The sequence below is a fragment of the Carassius gibelio genome, chromosome B19 (assembly GCF_023724105.1).
Source record: "Carassius gibelio isolate Cgi1373 ecotype wild population from Czech Republic chromosome B19, carGib1.2-hapl.c, whole genome shotgun sequence".
Classification (NCBI taxonomy): Eukaryota; Metazoa; Chordata; class Actinopteri; order Cypriniformes; family Cyprinidae; genus Carassius; species Carassius gibelio.
This window is the reverse complement of record NC_068414.1, coordinates 3,390,233-3,408,433: the sequence shown is the minus strand read 5'-3', so window position 1 is coordinate 3,408,433 and position 18,201 is coordinate 3,390,233. Positions and strand designations below refer to the sequence as shown.

General features: G+C 47.0%; 12 non-coding genes across 12 annotated transcripts; 4 read left to right on the top strand and 8 right to left on the bottom strand.

Moving 5' to 3' along the window:
- The first annotated feature begins 439 nt into the window (after positions 1 to 439).
- trnad-guc (transfer RNA aspartic acid (anticodon GUC)) lies at positions 440 to 511 on the top strand. Its single transcript has one exon. It is a non-coding gene; the product is annotated as a tRNA-Asp (tRNA).
- A 1,942-nt stretch (positions 512 to 2,453) lies between these two features.
- Positions 2,454 to 2,568, bottom strand: LOC127980898 (U5 spliceosomal RNA). The gene has a single exon (XR_008159899.1). It is a non-coding gene; the product is annotated as a U5 spliceosomal RNA (small nuclear RNA).
- A 2,194-nt stretch (positions 2,569 to 4,762) lies between these two features.
- On the top strand, positions 4,763 to 4,834 carry trnad-guc (transfer RNA aspartic acid (anticodon GUC)). The gene has a single exon. It is a non-coding gene; the product is annotated as a tRNA-Asp (tRNA).
- A 1,941-nt stretch (positions 4,835 to 6,775) lies between these two features.
- On the bottom strand, positions 6,776 to 6,890 carry LOC127980622 (U5 spliceosomal RNA). Its single transcript, XR_008159636.1, has one exon. It is a non-coding gene; the product is annotated as a U5 spliceosomal RNA (small nuclear RNA).
- Positions 6,891 to 7,941: 1,051 nt separating this feature from the next.
- trnad-guc (transfer RNA aspartic acid (anticodon GUC)) lies at positions 7,942 to 8,013 on the top strand. Its single transcript has one exon. It is a non-coding gene; the product is annotated as a tRNA-Asp (tRNA).
- An 805-nt stretch (positions 8,014 to 8,818) lies between these two features.
- LOC127980619 (U5 spliceosomal RNA) lies at positions 8,819 to 8,933 on the bottom strand. The gene has a single exon (XR_008159634.1). It is a non-coding gene; the product is annotated as a U5 spliceosomal RNA (small nuclear RNA).
- A 1,391-nt stretch (positions 8,934 to 10,324) lies between these two features.
- LOC127980618 (U5 spliceosomal RNA) lies at positions 10,325 to 10,439 on the bottom strand. Its single transcript, XR_008159633.1, has one exon. It is a non-coding gene; the product is annotated as a U5 spliceosomal RNA (small nuclear RNA).
- Positions 10,440 to 11,829: 1,390 nt separating this feature from the next.
- Positions 11,830 to 11,944, bottom strand: LOC127980617 (U5 spliceosomal RNA). Its single transcript, XR_008159632.1, has one exon. It is a non-coding gene; the product is annotated as a U5 spliceosomal RNA (small nuclear RNA).
- Positions 11,945 to 13,332: 1,388 nt separating this feature from the next.
- On the bottom strand, positions 13,333 to 13,447 carry LOC127980616 (U5 spliceosomal RNA). The gene has a single exon (XR_008159631.1). It is a non-coding gene; the product is annotated as a U5 spliceosomal RNA (small nuclear RNA).
- A 1,389-nt stretch (positions 13,448 to 14,836) lies between these two features.
- On the bottom strand, positions 14,837 to 14,951 carry LOC127980615 (U5 spliceosomal RNA). Its single transcript, XR_008159630.1, has one exon. It is a non-coding gene; the product is annotated as a U5 spliceosomal RNA (small nuclear RNA).
- A 1,050-nt stretch (positions 14,952 to 16,001) lies between these two features.
- On the top strand, positions 16,002 to 16,073 carry trnad-guc (transfer RNA aspartic acid (anticodon GUC)). Its single transcript has one exon. It is a non-coding gene; the product is annotated as a tRNA-Asp (tRNA).
- Positions 16,074 to 16,878: 805 nt separating this feature from the next.
- On the bottom strand, positions 16,879 to 16,993 carry LOC127980614 (U5 spliceosomal RNA). The gene has a single exon (XR_008159629.1). It is a non-coding gene; the product is annotated as a U5 spliceosomal RNA (small nuclear RNA).
- Between the last annotated feature and the right edge of the window lie 1,208 nt (positions 16,994 to 18,201).

Here is an 18,201-nt window from a genome sequence, read left to right as displayed (position 1 = left end):
CTTGCCTCTGTCGCTTCTGGCAGGCGGAGCTGGGGACACTTCATGTACAGCGATATCGTTGACTTGATTGCAAATTATTGCACAGATACTATTTAAACTGAACTTAGCTGAATGATGTCATCAAAGAGTTCAATAACGAAATGCCTTTAACTGTCATTTTGCTTTTTGACGCACTGTGTTCCTAATTAATGTTATTCAGTTGCATTGACGCAATACTTTCTGTTTAAAGCGCAATTTAAAAAAAAAAAAAAAAAAAAAGAGTCCAAACAATGACCCCTGCTACGGGTAGTGTTCCAAGTGTTATGCGACTTCAGCTAATGATGGGTCCATCAGAAATTTTACGGTGCTAGGGCTGGGTCTGCGTCAGAAGAAGCCATGCATTGTTTAGGTATGTCAGTGCAGTGCCGTCAGTAAGGGGAGAAACGGCAGCATGCATGGCTCCTCGTTAGTATAGTGGACAGTATCTCCGCCTGTCACGCGGAAGACCGGGGTTCGATTCCCCGACGGGGAGAGCTGGTTCTTTTCGTCTTCCGAATGATCCATCCAAAATGTTTGGTTGGAGTCGCAGGTCACAGAAGGAGTTCTGCTTCGACGTCAGCCCGAGCCAAAGGACATGCGTTAGCCGGGAATCGAACCCGGGTCAACTGCTTGGAAGGCAGCTATGCTCACCACTATACCACCAACGCAGGCGGAAGTCAGTAGCTTTTTGACGCACTGTGTTCCTAATAAATGTTGTTCAGTTGCATTGACACAATACTTTTTGTTTAAAGCGCAATTAAAAAAAAAAAAAAAAAAAAAAAAAGAGTCCAAACAATGACCCCTGCTACCGGTAGTGTTGCAAGTGTTATGCGACTTCAGCTAATGATGGGTCCATCCGAAATTATTCCATCCAAAAGTTTTGGGTGGAGGCACAGGTCACAGAGGGAGTTCTGCTTCGACGTCAGCCCGAGCCAAAGGACATGCGCACTGCTCTCTCCAACTGCTTGGAAGGCAGCTATGCTCACCACTATACCACCAACGCAGTCAGCAGTCAGCAACTTGCGCCGTCACTAAGAATGCTCGAAGTGCACGAGTCGCCGATAGGGCTAGAGGAGCAGATGAGATCTTTGTTTGGACCCGTCACTAAAGAGAGCCTTCAAGAATTTGCATCCCGTCACGTACAAGAAAGCGCTGCCTTCCCATCCGGCTAAATAAACACGAAGTGGTCAAACGCAGAGAGTGCCTATAATAACCAAAAGCCCAATCAAGGCAATCTCTTTCTCATGCCTCTATCTGAAAAGTTGGATAAAATCTTATATGAAAAAAAAAGTCTTTTAAAGAAATCCCTTATTCCGAGGTCACCGTAGCCACCAGATCCAGTCTGTATCCGATTCAGTCACCCGGATCCAGTCTGTATCCAGAGAAGATGGTGGATCAACACCTAGAAAGGACCTCTATGGCCCAGAAACACAGCGGAGACCGTGACAACTAGATGAGCCGCAGATACAAATCCCCTGTAAAGACCACCTGGACAAGACCACAGGAAACAGATGATTCTTCTGCACAGTCTGACATTCCTGCAGCCTGGAGCTGATCTACCTGTTTCGTCTGACAAGGGGAGAACTGTCTCCCCGATTGAGCCTGGTTTCTCACCGGGTTTTTTCTCCATCCTTTCACCGATCGAGTTTTGGTTTCTTGCCTCTGTCGCTTCTGGCAGGCGGAGCTGGGGACACTTCATGTACAGCGATATCGTTGACTTGATTGCAAATTATTGCACAGATACTATTTAAACTGAACTTAGCTGAATGATGTCATCAAAGAGTTCAATAACGAAATGCCTTTAACTGTCATTTTGCTTTTTGACGCACTGTGTTCCTAATAAATGTTGTTCAGTTGCATTGACACAATACTTTTTGTTTAAAGCGCAATTAAAAAAAAAAAAAAAAAAAAAAAAAAAAAGAGTCCAAACAATGACCCCTGCTACGGGTAGTGTTGCAAGTGTTATGCGACTTCAGCTAATGATGGGTCCATCCGAAATTATTCCATCCAAAAGTTTTGGGTGGAGGCACAGGTCACAGAGGGAGTTCTGCTTCGACGTCAGCCCGAGCCAAAGGACATGCGTTGGCCGGGAATCGAATCCGGGTCAACTGCTTGGAAGGCAGCTATGCTCACCTCTATACCACCAACGCAGTCAGCAGTCAGCAACTTGCGCCGTCACTAAGAAGGCTCAAAGTGCACGAGTCGCCGATAGGGCTAGAGGAGCAGATGAGATCTTTGTTTGGACCCGTCACTAAAGAGAGCCTTCAAGAATTTGCATCCCGTCACGTACAAGAAAGCGCTGCCTTCCCATCCGGCTAAATAAACACGAAGTGGTCAAACGCAGAGAGTGCCTATTCAGACGATGACCAGTGGCAAGCCCTCTCGCAGCATGCTGCCGGACGGTCAAACTGATTCTGCTCTTGACATTTCGATGTAGCTCTGCTGTGAGCAGAGCACCCAAAAATACAGGTCACTCGCAGAAGTTCCCCTCCACGGAAATCTTTAGTAAAAGGCAAAAGATTTATGCGACAATGAAGAGAAACTCGAGCTGTGTCTCCAAACCCTCGGGCCTGTGCGCTGCCTCTGTTAAACTACTACGCTCGCCAAGGGTCATCAAGGGTGACAATGCCTGCCCACATGTGTTTCGTCAGCACCCCCCCCCCTACTCCAAAAGGGAGGAGTAAAACTCAAAAAAGTCCTCTCGGTCCACCAATAACCAAAAGCCCAATCAAGGCAATCTCTTTCTCATGCCTCTATCTGAAAAGTTGGATAAAATCTTATATGAAAAAAAAAGTCTTTTAAAGAAATCCCTTATTCCGAGGTCACCGTAGCCACCAGATCCAGTCTGTATCCGCTTCAGTCACCCGGATCCAGTCCGTATCCAGAGAAGATGGTGGATCAACACCTAGAAAGGACCTCTATGGCCCAGAAACACAGCGGAGACCGTGACAACTAGATGAGCCGCAGATACAAATCCCCTGTAAAGACCACCTGGACAAGACCACAGGAAACAGATGATTCTTCTGCACAGTCTGACATTCCTGCAGCCTGGAGCTGATCTACCTGTTTCGTCTGACAAGGGGAGAACTGTCTCCCCGATTGAGCCTGGTTTCTCACCGGGTTTTTTATCCATCCTTTCACCGATCGAGTTTTGGTTTCTTGCCTCTGTCGCTTCTGGCAGGCGGAGCTGGGGACACTTCATGTACAGCGATATCGTTGACTTGATTGCAAATTATTGCACAGATACTATTTAAACTGAACTTAGCTGAATGATGTCATCAAAGAGTTCAATAACGAAATGCCTTTAACTGTCATTTTGCTTTTTGACGCACTGTGTTCCTAATAAATGTTGTTCAGTTGCATTGACACAATACTTTTTGTTTAAAGCGCAATTAAAAAAAAAAAAAAAAAAAAAAAAAAAAAGAGTCCAAACAATGACCCCTGCTACGGGTAGTGTTGCAAGTGTTATGCGACTTCAGCTAATGATGGGTCCATCCGAAATTATTCCATCCAAAAGTTTTGGGTGGAGGCACAGGTCACAGAGGGAGTTCTGCTTCGACGTCAGCCCGAGCCAAAGGACATGCGTTGGCCGGGAATCGAATCCGGGTTAACTGCTTGGAAGGCAGCTATGCTCACCACTATACCACCAACGCAGTCAGCAGTCAGCAACTTGCGCCGTCACTAAGAAGGCTCGAAGTGCACGAGTCGCCGATAGGGCTAGAGGAGCAGATGAGATCTTTGTTTGGACCCGTCACTAAAGAGAGCCTTCAAGAATTTGCATCCTGTCACGTACAAGAAAGCGCTGCCTTCCCATCCGGCTAAATAAACACGAAGTGGTCAAACGCAGAGAGTGCCTATAATAACCAAAAGCCCAATCAAGGCAATCTCTTTCTCATGCCTCTATCTGAAAAGTTGGATAAAATCTTATATGAAAAAAAAAGTCTTTTAAAGAAATCCCTTATTCCGAGGTCACCGTAGCCACCAGATCCAGTCTGTATCCGCTTCAGTCACCCGGATCCAGTCCGTATCCAGAGAAGATGGTGGATCAACACCTAGAAAGGACCTCTATGGCCCAGAAACACAGCGGAGACCGTGACAACTAGATGAGCCGCAGATACAAATCCCCTGTAAAGACCACCTGGACAAGACCACAGGAAACAGATGATTCTTCTGCACAGTCTGACATTCCTGCAGCCTGGAGCTGATCTACCTGTTTCGTCTGACAAGGGGAGAACTGTCTCCCCGATTGAGCCTGGTTTCTCACCGGGTTTTTTCTCCATCCTTTCACCGATCGAGTTTTGGTTTCTTGCCTCTGTCGCTTCTGGCAGGCGGAGCTGGGGACACTTCATGTACAGCGATATCGTTGACTTGATTGCAAATTATTGCACAGATACTATTTAAACTGAACTTAGCTGAATGATGTCATCAAAGAGTTCAATAACGAAATGCCTTTAACTGTCATTTTGCTTTTTGACGCACTGTGTTCCTAATTAATGTTATTCAGTTGCATTGACGCAATACTTTCTGTTTAAAGCGCAATTTAAAAAAAAAAAAAAAAAAAAAGAGTCCAAACAATGACCCCTGCTACGGGTAGTGTTCCAAGTGTTATGCGACTTCAGCTAATGATGGGTCCATCAGAAATTTTACGGTGCTAGGGCTGGGTCTGCGTCAGAAGAAGCCATGCATTGTTTAGGTATGTCAGTGCAGTGCCGTCAGTAAGGGGAGAAACGGCAGCATGCATGGCTCCTCGTTAGTATAGTGGACAGTATCTCCGCCTGTCACGCGGAAGACCGGGGTTCGATTCCCCGACGGGGAGAGCTGGTTCTTTTCGTCTTCCGAATGATCCATCCAAAATGTTTGGTTGGAGTCGCAGGTCACAGAAGGAGTTCTGCTTCGACGTCAGCCCGAGCCAAAGGACATGCGTTAGCCGGGAATCGAACCCGGGTCAACTGCTTGGAAGGCAGCTATGCTCACCACTATACCACCAACGCAGGCGGAAGTCAGTAGCTTTTTGACGCACTGTGTTCCTAATAAATGTTGTTCAGTTGCATTGACACAATACTTTTTGTTTAAAGCGCAATTAAAAAAAAAAAAAAAAAAAAAAAAGAGTCCAAACAATGACCCCTGCTACCGGTAGTGTTGCAAGTGTTATGCGACTTCAGCTAATGATGGGTCCATCCGAAATTATTCCATCCAAAAGTTTTGGGTGGAGGCACAGGTCACAGAGGGAGTTCTGCTTCGACGTCAGCCCGAGCCAAAGGACATGCGCACTGCTCTCTCCAACTGCTTGGAAGGCAGCTATGCTCACCACTATACCACCAACGCAGTCAGCAGTCAGCAACTTGCGCCGTCACTAAGAATGCTCGAAGTGCACGAGTCGCCGATAGGGCTAGAGGAGCAGATGAGATCTTTGTTTGGACCCGTCACTAAAGAGAGCCTTCAAGAATTTGCATCCCGTCACGTACAAGAAAGCGCTGCCTTCCCATCCGGCTAAATAAACACGAAGTGGTCAAACGCAGAGAGTGCCTATAATAACCAAAAGCCCAATCAAGGCAATCTCTTTCTCATGCCTCTATCTGAAAAGTTGGATAAAATCTTATATGAAAAAAAAAGTCTTTTAAAGAAATCCCTTATTCCGAGGTCACCGTAGCCACCAGATCCAGTCTGTATCCGATTCAGTCACCCGGATCCAGTCTGTATCCAGAGAAGATGGTGGATCAACACCTAGAAAGGACCTCTATGGCCCAGAAACACAGCGGAGACCGTGACAACTAGATGAGCCGCAGATACAAATCCCCTGTAAAGACCACCTGGACAAGACCACAGGAAACAGATGATTCTTCTGCACAGTCTGACATTCCTGCAGCCTGGAGCTGATCTACCTGTTTCGTCTGACAAGGGGAGAACTGTCTCCCCGATTGAGCCTGGTTTCTCACCGGGTTTTTTCTCCATCCTTTCACCGATCGAGTTTTGGTTTCTTGCCTCTGTCGCTTCTGGCAGGCGGAGCTGGGGACACTTCATGTACAGCGATATCGTTGACTTGATTGCAAATTATTGCACAGATACTATTTAAACTGAACTTAGCTGAATGATGTCATCAAAGAGTTCAATAACGAAATGCCTTTAACTGTCATTTTGCTTTTTGACGCACTGTGTTCCTAATAAATGTTGTTCAGTTGCATTGACACAATACTTTTTGTTTAAAGCGCAATTAAAAAAAAAAAAAAAAAAAAAAAAAAAAAGAGTCCAAACAATGACCCCTGCTACGGGTAGTGTTGCAAGTGTTATGCGACTTCAGCTAATGATGGGTCCATCCGAAATTATTCCATCCAAAAGTTTTGGGTGGAGGCACAGGTCACAGAGGGAGTTCTGCTTCGACGTCAGCCCGAGCCAAAGGACATGCGTTGGCCGGGAATCGAATCCGGGTCAACTGCTTGGAAGGCAGCTATGCTCACCACTATACCACCAACGCAGTCAGCAGTCAGCAACTTGCGCCGTCACTAAGAAGGCTCGAAGTGCACGAGTCGCCGATAGGGCTAGAGGAGCAGATGAGATCTTTGTTTGGACCCGTCACTAAAGAGAGCCTTCAAGAATTTGCATCCCGTCATGTACAAGAAAGCGCTGCCTTCCCATCCGGCTAAATAAACACGAAGTGGTCAAACGCAGAGAGTGCCTATTCAGACGATGACCAGTGGCAAGCCCTCTCGCAGCATGCTGCCGGACGGTCAAACTGATTCTGCTCTTGACATTTCGATGTAGCTCTGCTGTGAGCAGAGCACCCAAAAATACAGGTCACTCGCAAAAGTTCCCCTCCACGGAAATCTTTAGTAAAAGGCGAAAGATTTATGCGACAATGAAGAGAAACTCGAGCTGTGTCTCCAAACCCTCGGGCCTGTGCGCTGCCTCTGTTAAACTACTACGCTCGCCAAGGGTCATCAAGGGTGACAATGCCTGCCCACATGTGTTTCGTCAGCACCCCCCCCCCCCCCCACTCCAAAAGGGAGGAGTAAAACTCAAAAAAGTCCTCTCGGTCCACCAATAACCAAAAGCCCAATCAAGGCAATCTCTTTCTCATGCCTCTATCTGAAAAGTTGGATAAAATCTTATATGAAAAAAAAAGTCTTTTAAAGAAATCCCTTATTCCGAGGTCACCGTAGCCACCAGATCCAGTCTGTATCCGCTTCAGTCACCCGGATCCAGTCCGTATCCAGAGAAGATGGTGGATCAACACCTAGAAAGGACCTCTATGGCCCAGAAACACAGCGGAGACCGTGACAACTAGATGAGCCGCAGATACAAATCCCTTGTAAAGACCACCTGGACAAGACCACAGGAAACAGATGATTCTTCTGCACAGTCTGACATTCCTGCAGCCTGGAGCTGATCTACTGGTTTCGTCTGACAAGGGGAGAACTGTCTCCCCGACTGAGCCTGGTTTCTCACCGGGTTTTTTCTCCATCCTTTCACCGATCGAGTTTTGGTTTCTTCCCTCTGTCGCTTCTGGCAGGCGGAGCTGGGGACACTTCATGTACAGCGATATCGTTGACTTGATTGCAAATTATTGCACAGATACTATTTAAACTGAACTTAGCTGAATGATGTCATCAAAGAGTTCAATAACGAAATGCCTTTAACTGTCATTTTGCTTTTTGACGCACTGTGTTCCTAATTAATGTTGTTCAGTTGCATTGACGCAATACTTTCTGTTTAAAGCGCAATTTAAAAAAAAAAAAAAAAAAAAAGAGTCCAAACAATGACCCCTGCTACGGGTAGTGTTCCAAGTGTTATGCGACTTCAGCTAATGATGGGTCCATCAGAAATTTTACGGTGCTAGGGCTGGGTCTGCGTCAGAAGAAGCCATGCATTGTTTAGGTATGTCAGTGCAGTGCCGTCAGTAACGGGAGAAACGACAGCATGCATGGCTCCTCGTTAGTATAGTGGACAGTATCTCCGCCTGTCACGCGGAAGACCGGGGTTCGATTCCCCGACGGGGAGAGCTGGTTCTTTTCGTCTTCCGAATGATCCATCCAAAATGTTTGGTTGGAGTCGCAGGTCACAGAAGGAGTTCTGCTTCGACGTCAGCCCGAGCCAAAGGACATGCGTTGGCCGGGAATCGAACCCGGGTCAACTGCTTGGAAGGCAGCTATGCTCACCACTATACCACCAACTCAGGCGGAAGTCAGTAGCTTTTTGACGCACTGTGTTCCTAATAAATGTTGTTCAGTTGCATTGACACAATACTTTTTGTTTAAAGCGCAATTAAAAAAAAAAAAAAAAAAAAAAAAGAGTCCAAACAATGACCCCTGCTACCGGTAGTGTTGCAAGTGTTATGCGACTTCAGCTAATGATGGGTCCATCCGAAATTATTCCATCCAAAAGTTTTGGGTGGAGGCACAGGTCACAGAGGGAGTTCTGCTTCGACGTCAGCCCGAGCCAAAGGACATGCGTTGGCCGGGAATCGAATCCGGGTCAACTGCTTGGAAGGCAGCTATGCTCACCACTATACCACCAACGCAGTCAGCAGTCAGCAACTTGCGCCGTCACTAAGAAGGCTCGAAGTGCACGAGTCGCCGATAGGGCTAGAGGAGCAGATGAGATCTTTGTTTGGAGCCGTCACTAAAGAGAGCCTTCAAGAATTTGCATCCCGTCACGTACAAGAAAGCGCTGCCTTCCCATCCGGCTAAATAAACACGAAGTGGTCAAACACAGAGAGTGCCTATTCAGACGATGACCAGTGGCAAGCCCTTTCGCAGCATGCTGCCGGACGGTCAAACTGATTCTGCTCTTGACATTTCGATGTAGCTCTGCTGTGAGCAGAGCACCCAAAAATACAGGTCACTCGCAAAAGTTCCCCTCCACGGAAATCTTTAGTAAAAGGCGAAAGATTTATGCGACAATGAAGAGAAACTCGAGCTGTGTCTCCAAACCCTCGGGCCTGTGCGCTGCCTCTGTTAAACTACTACGCTCGCCAAGGGTCATCAAGGGTGACAATGCCTGCCCACATGTGTTTCGTCAGCACCCCCCCCCCCCACTCCAAAAGGGAGGAGTAAAACTCAAAAAAGTCCTCTCGGTCCACCAATAACCAAAAGCCCAATCAAGGCAATCTCTTTCTCATGCCTCTATCTGAAAAGTTGGATAAAATCTTATATGAAAAAAAAAGTCTTTTAAAGAAATCCCTTATTCCGAGGTCACCGTAGCCACCAGATCCAGTCTGTATCCGCTTCAGTCACCCGGATCCAGTCCGTATCCAGAGAAGATGGTGGATCAACACCTAGAAAGGACCTCTATGGCCCAGAAACACAGCGGAGACCGTGACAACTAGATTAGCCGCAGATACAAATCCCCTGTAAAGACCACCTGGACAAGACCACAGGAAACAGATGATTCTTCTGCACAGTCTGACATTCCTGCAGCCTGGAGCTGATCTACCTGTTTCGTCTGACAAGGGGAGAACTGTCTCCCCGATTGAGCCTGGTTTCTCACCGGGTTTTTTCTCCATCCTTTCACCGATCGAGTTTTGGTTTCTTGCCTCTGTCGCTTCTGGCAGGCGGAGCTGGGGACACTTCATGTACAGCGATATCGTTGACTTGATTGCAAATTATTGCACAGATACTATTTAAACTGAACTTAGCTGAATGATGTCATCAAAGAGTTCAATAACGAAATGCCTTTAACTGTCATTTTGCTTTTTGACGCACTGTGTTCCTAATAAATGTTGTTCAGTTGCATTGACACAATACTTTTTGTTTAAAGCGCAATTAAAAAAAAAAAAAAAAAAAAAAAAAAAAAAAGAGTCCAAACAATGACCCCTGCTACGGGTAGTGTTGCAAGTGTTATGCGACTTCAGCTAATGATGGGTCCATCCGAAATTATTCCATCCAAAAGTTTTGGGTGGAGGCACAGGTCACAGAGGGAGTTCTGCTTCGACGTCAGCCCGAGCCAAAGGACATGCGATGGCCGGGAATCGAATCCGGGTCAACTGCTTGGAAGGCAGCTATGCTCACCACTATACCACCAACGCAGTCAGCAGTCAGCAACTTGCGCCGTCACTAAGAAGGCTCGAAGTGCACGAGTCGCCGATAGGGCTAGAGGAGCAGATGAGATCTTTGTTTGGACCCGTCACTAAAGAGAGCCTTCAAGAATTTGCATCCCGTCACGTACAAGAAAGCGCTGCCTTCCCATCCGGCTAAATAAACACGAAATGGTCAAACGCAGAGAGTGCCTATTCAGACGATGACCAGTGGCAAGCCCTCTCGCAGCATGCTGCCGGACGGTCAAACTGATTCTACTCTTGACATTTCGATGTAGCTCTGCTGTGAGCAGAGCACCCAAAAATACAGGTCACTCGCAAAAGTTCCCCTCCACGGAAATCTTTAGTAAAAGGCGAAAGATTTATGCGACAATGAAGAGAAACTCGAGCTGTGTCTCCAAACCCTCGGGCCTGTGCGCTGCCTCTGTTAAACTACTACGCTCGCCAAGGGTCATCAAGGGTGACAATGCCTGCCCACATGTGTTTCGTCAGCACCCCCCCCCCCCCCCTACTCCAAAAGGGAGGAGTAAAACTCAAAAAAGTCCTCTCGGTCCACCAATAACCAAAAGCCCAATCAAGGCAATCTCTTTCTCATGCCTCTATCTGAAAAGTTGGATAAAATCTTATATGAAAAAAAAAGTCTTTTAAAGAAATCCCTTATTCCGAGGTCACCGTAGCCACCAGATCCAGTCTGTATCCGCTTCAGTCACCCGGATCCAGTCCGTATCCAGAGAAGATGGTGGATCAACACCTAGAAAGGACCTCTATGGCCCAGAAACACAGCGGAGACCGTGACAACTAGATGAGCCGCAGATACAAATCCCCTGTAAAGACCACCTGGACAAGACCACAGGAAACAGATGATTCTTCTGCACAGTCTGACATTCCTGCAGCCTGGAGCTGATCTACCTGTTTCGTCTGACAAGGGGAGAACTGTCTCCCCGATTGAGCCTGGTTTCTCACCGGGTTTTTTCTCCATCCTTTCACCGATCGAGTTTTGGTTTCTTGCCTCTGTCGCTTCTGGCAGGCGGAGCTGGGGACACTTCATGTACAGCGATATCGTTGACTTGATTGCAAATTATTGCACAGATACTATTTAAACTGAACTTAGCTGAATGATGTCATCAAAGAGTTCAATAACGAAATGCGTTTAACTGTCATTTTGCTTTTTGACGCACTGTGTTCCTAATAAATGTTGTTCAGTTGCATTGACACAATACTTTTTGTTTAAAGCGCAATTAAAAAAAAAAAAAAAAAAAAAAAAAAGAGTCCAAACAATGACCCCTGCTACGGGTAGTGTTGCAAGTGTTATGCGACTTCAGCTAATGATGGGTCCATCCGAAATTATTCCATCCAAAAGTTTTGGGTGGAGGCACAGGTCACAGAGGGAGTTCTGCTTCGACGTCAGCCCGAGCCAAAGGACATGCGTTGGCCGGGAATCGAATCCGGGTCAACTGCTTGGAAGGCAGCTATGCTCACCACTATACCACCAACGCAGTCAGCAGTCAGCAACTTGCGCCGTCACTAAGAAGGCTCGAAGTGCACGAGTCGCCGATAGGGCTAGAGGAGCAGATGAGATCTTTGTTTGGACCCGTCACTAAAGAGAGCCTTCAAGAATTTGCATCCCGTCATGTACAAGAAAGCGCTGCCTTCCCATCCGGCTAAATAAACACGAAGTGGTCAAACGCAGAGAGTGCCTATTCAGACGATGACCAGTGGCAAGCCCTCTCGCAGCATGCTGCCGGACGGTCAAACTGATTCTGCTCTTGACATTTCGATGTAGCTCTGCTGTGAGCAGAGCACCCAAAAATACAGGTCACTCGCAAAAGTTCCCCTCCACGGAAATCTTTAGTAAAAGGCGAAAGATTTATGCGACAATGAAGAGAAACTCGAGCTGTGTCTCCAAACCCTCGGGCCTGTGCGCTGCCTCTGTTAAACTACTACGCTCGCCAAGGGTCATCAAGGGTGACAATGCCTGCCCACATGTGTTTCGTCAGCACCCCCCCCCCCACTCCAAAAGGGAGGAGTAAAACTCAAAAAAGTCCTCTCGGTCCACCAATAACCAAAAGCCCAATCAAGGCAATCTCTTTCTCATGCCTCTATCTGAAAAGTTGGATAAAATCTTATATGAAAAAAAAAGTCTTTTAAAGAAATCCCTTATTCCGAGGTCACCGTAGCCACCAGATCCAGTCTGTATCCGCTTCAGTCACCCGGATCCAGTCCGTATCCAGAGAAGATGGTGGATCAACACCTAGAAAGGACCTCTATGGCCCAGAAACACAGCGGAGACCGTGACAACTAGATGAGCCGCAGATACAAATCCCTTGTAAAGACCACCTGGACAAGACCACAGGAAACAGATGATTCTTCTGCACAGTCTGACATTCCTGCAGCCTGGAGCTGATCTACTGGTTTCGTCTGACAAGGGGAGAACTGTCTCCCCGACTGAGCCTGGTTTCTCACCGGGTTTTTTCTCCATCCTTTCACCGATCGAGTTTTGGTTTCTTCCCTCTGTCGCTTCTGGCAGGCGGAGCTGGGGACACTTCATGTACAGCGATATCGTTGACTTGATTGCAAATTATTGCACAGATACTATTTAAACTGAACTTAGCTGAATGATGTCATCAAAGAGTTCAATAACGAAATGCCTTTAACTGTCATTTTGCTTTTTGACGCACTGTGTTCCTAATAAATGTTGTTCAGTTGCATTGACACAATACTTTTTGTTTAAAGCGCAATTAAAAAAAAAAAAAAAAAAAAAAAAAAAAAGAGTCCAAACAATGACCCCTGCTACAGGTAGTGTTGCAAGTGTTATGCGACTTCAGCTAATGATGGGTCCATCCGAAATTATTCCATCCAAAAGTTTTGGGTGGAGGCACAGGTCACAGAGGGAGTTCTGCTTCGACGTCAGCCCGAGCCAAAGGACATGCGTTGGCCGGGAATCGAATCCGGGTCAACTGCTTGGAAGGCAGCTATGCTCACCACTATACCACCAACGCAGTCAGCAGTCAGCAACTTGCGCCGTCACTAAGAAGGCTCGAAGTGCACGAGTCGCCGATAGGGCTAGAGGAGCAGATGAGATCTTTGTTTGGACCCGTCACTAAAGAGAGCCTTCAAGAATTTGCATCCCGTCATGTACAAGAAAGCGCTGCCTTCCCATCCGGCTAAATAAACACGAAGTGGTCAAACGCAGAGAGTGCCTATTCAGACGATGACCAGTGGCAAGCCCTCTCGCAGCATGCTGCCGGACGGTCAAACTGATTCTGCTCTTGACATTTCGATGTAGCTCTGCTGTGAGCAGAGCACCCAAAAATACAGGTCACTCGCAAAAGTTCCCCTCCACGGAAATCTTTAGTAAAAGGCGAAAGATTTATGCGACAATGAAGAGAAACTCGAGCTGTGTCTCCAAACCCTCGGGCCTGTGCGCTGCCTCTGTTAAACTACTACGCTCGCCAAGGGTCATCAAGGGTGACAATGCCTGCCCACATGTGTTTCGTCAGCACCCCCCCCCCCCACTCCAAAAGGGAGGAGTAAAACTCAAAAAAGTCCTCTCGGTCCACCAATAACCAAAAGCCCAATCAAGGCAATCTCTTTCTCATGCCTCTATCTGAAAAGTTGGATAAAATCTTATATGAAAAAAAAAGTCTTTTAAAGAAATCCCTTATTCCGAGGTCACCGTAGCCACCAGATCCAGTCTGTATCCGCTTCAGTCACCCGGATCCAGTCCGTATCCAGAGAAGATGGTGGATCAACACCTAGAAAGGACCTCTATGGCCCAGAAACACAGCGGAGACCGTGACAACTAGATGAGCCGCAGATACAAATCCCTTGTAAAGACCACCTGGACAAGACCACAGGAAACAGATGATTCTTCTGCACAGTCTGACATTCCTGCAGCCTGGAGCTGATCTACTGGTTTCGTCTGACAAGGGGAGAACTGTCTCCCCGACTGAGCCTGGTTTCTCACCGGGTTTTTTCTCCATCCTTTCACCGATCGAGTTTTGGTTTCTTCCCTCTGTCGCTTCTGGCAGGCGGAGCTGGGGACACTTCATGTACAGCGATATCGTTGACTTGATTGCAAATTATTGCACAGATACTATTTAAACTGAACTTAGCTGAATGATGTCATCAAAGAGTTCAATAACGAAATGCCTTTAACTGTCATTTTGCTTTTTGACGCACTGTGTTCCTAATAAATGTTGTTCAGTTGCATTGACACAATACTTTTTGTTTAAAGCGCAATTAAAAAAAAAAAAAAAAAAAAAAAAAAAAAGAGTCCAAACAATGACCCCTGCTACGGGTAGTGTTGCAAGTGTTATGCGACTTCAGCTAATGATGGGTCCATCCGAAATTATTCCATCCAAAAGTTTTGGGTGGAGGCACAGGTCACAGAGGGAGTTCTGCTTCGACGTCAGCCCGAGCCAAAGGACATGCGTTGGCCGGGAATCGAATCCGGGTCAACTGCTTGGAAGGCAGCTATGCTCACCACTATACCACCAACGCAGTCAGCAGTCAGCAACTTGCGCCGTCACTAAGAAGGCTCGAAGTGCACGAGTCGCCGATAGGGCTAGAGGAGCAGATGAGATCTTTGTTTGGACCCGTCACTAAAGAGAGCCTTCAAGAATTTGCATCCCGTCATGTACAAGAAAGCGCTGCCTTCCCATCCGGCTAAATAAACACGAAGTGGTCAAACGCAGAGAGTGCCTATTCAGACGATGACCAGTGGCAAGCCCTCTCGCAGCATGCTGCCGGACGGTCAAACTGATTCTGCTCTTGACATTTCGATGTAGCTCTGCTGTGAGCAGAGCACCCAAAAATACAGGTCACTCGCAAAAGTTCCCCTCCACGGAAATCTTTAGTAAAAGGCGAAAGATTTATGCGACAATGAAGAGAAACTCGAGCTGTGTCTCCAAACCCTCGGGCCTGTGCGCTGCCTCTGTTAAACTACTACGCTCGCCAAGGGTCATCAAGGGTGACAATGCCTGCCCACATGTGTTTCGTCAGCACCCCCCCCCCCCCACTCCAAAAGGGAGGAGTAAAACTCAAAAAAGTCCTCTCGGTCCACCAATAACCAAAAGCCCAATCAAGGCAATCTCTTTCTCATGCCTCTATCTGAAAAGTTGGATAAAATCTTATATGAAAAAAAAAGTCTTTTAAAGAAATCCCTTATTCCGAGGTCACCGTAGCCACCAGATCCAGTCTGTATCCGCTTCAGTCACCCGGATCCAGTCCGTATCCAGAGAAGATGGTGGATCAACACCTAGAAAGGACCTCTATGGCCCAGAAACACAGCGGAGACCGTGACAACTAGATGAGCCGCAGATACAAATCCCTTGTAAAGACCACCTGGACAAGACCACAGGAAACAGATGATTCTTCTGCACAGTCTGACATTCCTGCAGCCTGGAGCTGATCTACTGGTTTCGTCTGACAAGGGGAGAACTGTCTCCCCGACTGAGCCTGGTTTCTCACCGGGTTTTTTCTCCATCCTTTCACCGATCGAGTTTTGGTTTCTTCCCTCTGTCGCTTCTGGCAGGCGGAGCTGGGGACACTTCATGTACAGCGATATCGTTGACTTGATTGCAAATTATTGCACAGATACTATTTAAACTGAACTTAGCTGAATGATGTCATCAAAGAGTTCAATAACGAAATGCCTTTAACTGTCATTTTGCTTTTTGACGCACTGTGTTCCTAATTAATGTTGTTCAGTTGCATTGACGCAATACTTTCTGTTTAAAGCGCAATTTAAAAAAAAAAAAAAAAAAAAAAGAGTCCAAACAATGACCCCTGCTACGGGTAGTGTTCCAAGTGTTATGCGACTTCAGCTAATGATGGGTCCATCAGAAATTTTACGGTGCTAGGGCTGGGTCTGCGTCAGAAGAAGCCATGCATTGTTTAGGTATGTCAGTGCAGTGCCGTCAGTAACGGGAGAAACGACAGCATGCATGGCTCCTCGTTAGTATAGTGGACAGTATCTCCGCCTGTCACGCGGAAGACCGGGGTTCGATTCCCCGACGGGGAGAGCTGGTTCTTTTCGTCTTCCGAATGATCCATCCAAAATGTTTGGTTGGAGTCGCAGGTCACAGAAGGAGTTCTGCTTCGACGTCAGCCCGAGCCAAAGGACATGCGTTGGCCGGGAATCGAACCCGGGTCAACTGCTTGGAAGGCAGCTATGCTCACCACTATACCACCAACTCAGGCGGAAGTCAGTAGCTTTTTGACGCACTGTGTTCCTAATAAATGTTGTTCAGTTGCATTGACACAATACTTTTTGTTTAAAGCGCAATTAAAAAAAAAAAAAAAAAAAAAAAAGAGTCCAAACAATGACCCCTGCTACCGGTAGTGTTGCAAGTGTTATGCGACTTCAGCTAATGATGGGTCCATCCGAAATTATTCCATCCAAAAGTTTTGGGTGGAGGCACAGGTCACAGAGGGAGTTCTGCTTCGACGTCAGCCCGAGCCAAAGGACATGCGTTGGCCGGGAATCGAATCCGGGTCAACTGCTTGGAAGGCAGCTATGCTCACCACTATACCACCAACGCAGTCAGCAGTCAGCAACTTGCGCCGTCACTAAGAAGGCTCGAAGTGCACGAGTCGCCGATAGGGCTAGAGGAGCAGATGAGATCTTTGTTTGGAGCCGTCACTAAAGAGAGCCTTCAAGAATTTGCATCCCGTCACGTACAAGAAAGCGCTGCCTTCCCATCCGGCTAAATAAACACGAAGTGGTCAAACACAGAGAGTGCCTATTCAGACGATGACCAGTGGCAAGCCCTCTCGCAGCATGCTGCCGGACGGTCAAACTGATTCTGCTCTTGACATTTCGATGTAGCTCTGCTGTGAGCAGAGCACCCAAAAATACAGGTCACTCGCAAAAGTTCCCCTCCACGGAAATCTTTAGTAAAAGGCGAAAGATTTATGCGACAATGAAGAGAAACTCGAGCTGTGTCTCCAAACCCTCGGGCCTGTGCGCTGCCTCTGTTAAACTACTACGCTCGCCAAGGGTCATCAAGGGTAACAATGCCTGCCCACATGTGTTTCGTCAGCACCCCCCCCCCCCCCCACTCCAAAAGGGAGGAGTAAAACTCAAAAAAGTCCTCTCGGTCCACCAATAACCAAAAGCCCAATCAAGGCAATCTCTTTCTCATGCCTCTATCTGAAAAGTTGGATAAAATCTTATATGAAAAAAAAAGTCTTTTAAAGAAATCCCTTATTCCGAGGTCACCGTAGCCACCAGATCCAGTCTGTATCCGCTTCAGTCACCCGGATCCAGTCCGTATCCAGAGAAGATGGTGGATCAACACCTAGAAAGGACCTCTATGGCCCAGAAACACAGCGGAGACCGTGACAACTAGATTAGCCGCAGATACAAATCCCCTGTAAAGACCACCTGGACAAGACCACAGGAAACAGATGATTCTTCTGCACAGTCTGACATTCCTGCAGCCTGGAGCTGATCTACCTGTTTCGTCTGACAAGGGGAGAACTGTCTCCCCGATTGAGCCTGGTTTCTCACCGGGTTTTTTCTCCATCCTTTCACCGATCGAGTTTTGGTTTCTTGCCTCTGTCGCTTCTGGCAGGCGGAGCTGGGGACACTTCATGTACAGCGATATCGTTGACTTGATTGCAAATTATTGCACAGATACTATTTAAACTGAACTTAGCTGAATGATGTCATCAAAGAGTTCAATAACGAAATGCCTTTAACTGTCATTTTGCTTTTTGACGCACTGTGTTCCTAATAAATGTTGTTCAGTTGCATTGACACAATACTTTTTGTTTAAAGCGCAATTAAAAAAAAAAAAAAAAAAAAAAAAAAAAAAAGAGTCCAAACAATGACCCCTGCTACGGGTAGTGTTGCAAGTGTTATGCGACTTCAGCTAATGATGGGTCCATCCGAAATTATTCCATCCAAAAGTTTTGGGTGGAGGCACAGGTCACAGAGGGAGTTCTGCTTCGACGTCAGCCCGAGCCAAAGGACATGCGTTGGCCGGGAATCGAATCCGGGTCAACTGCTTGGAAGGCAGCTATGCTCACCACTATACCACCAACGCAGTCAGCAGTCAGCAACTTGCGCCGTCACTAAGAAGGCTCGAAGTGCACGAGTCGCCGATAGGGCTAGAGGAGCAGATGAGATCTTTGTTTGGACCCGT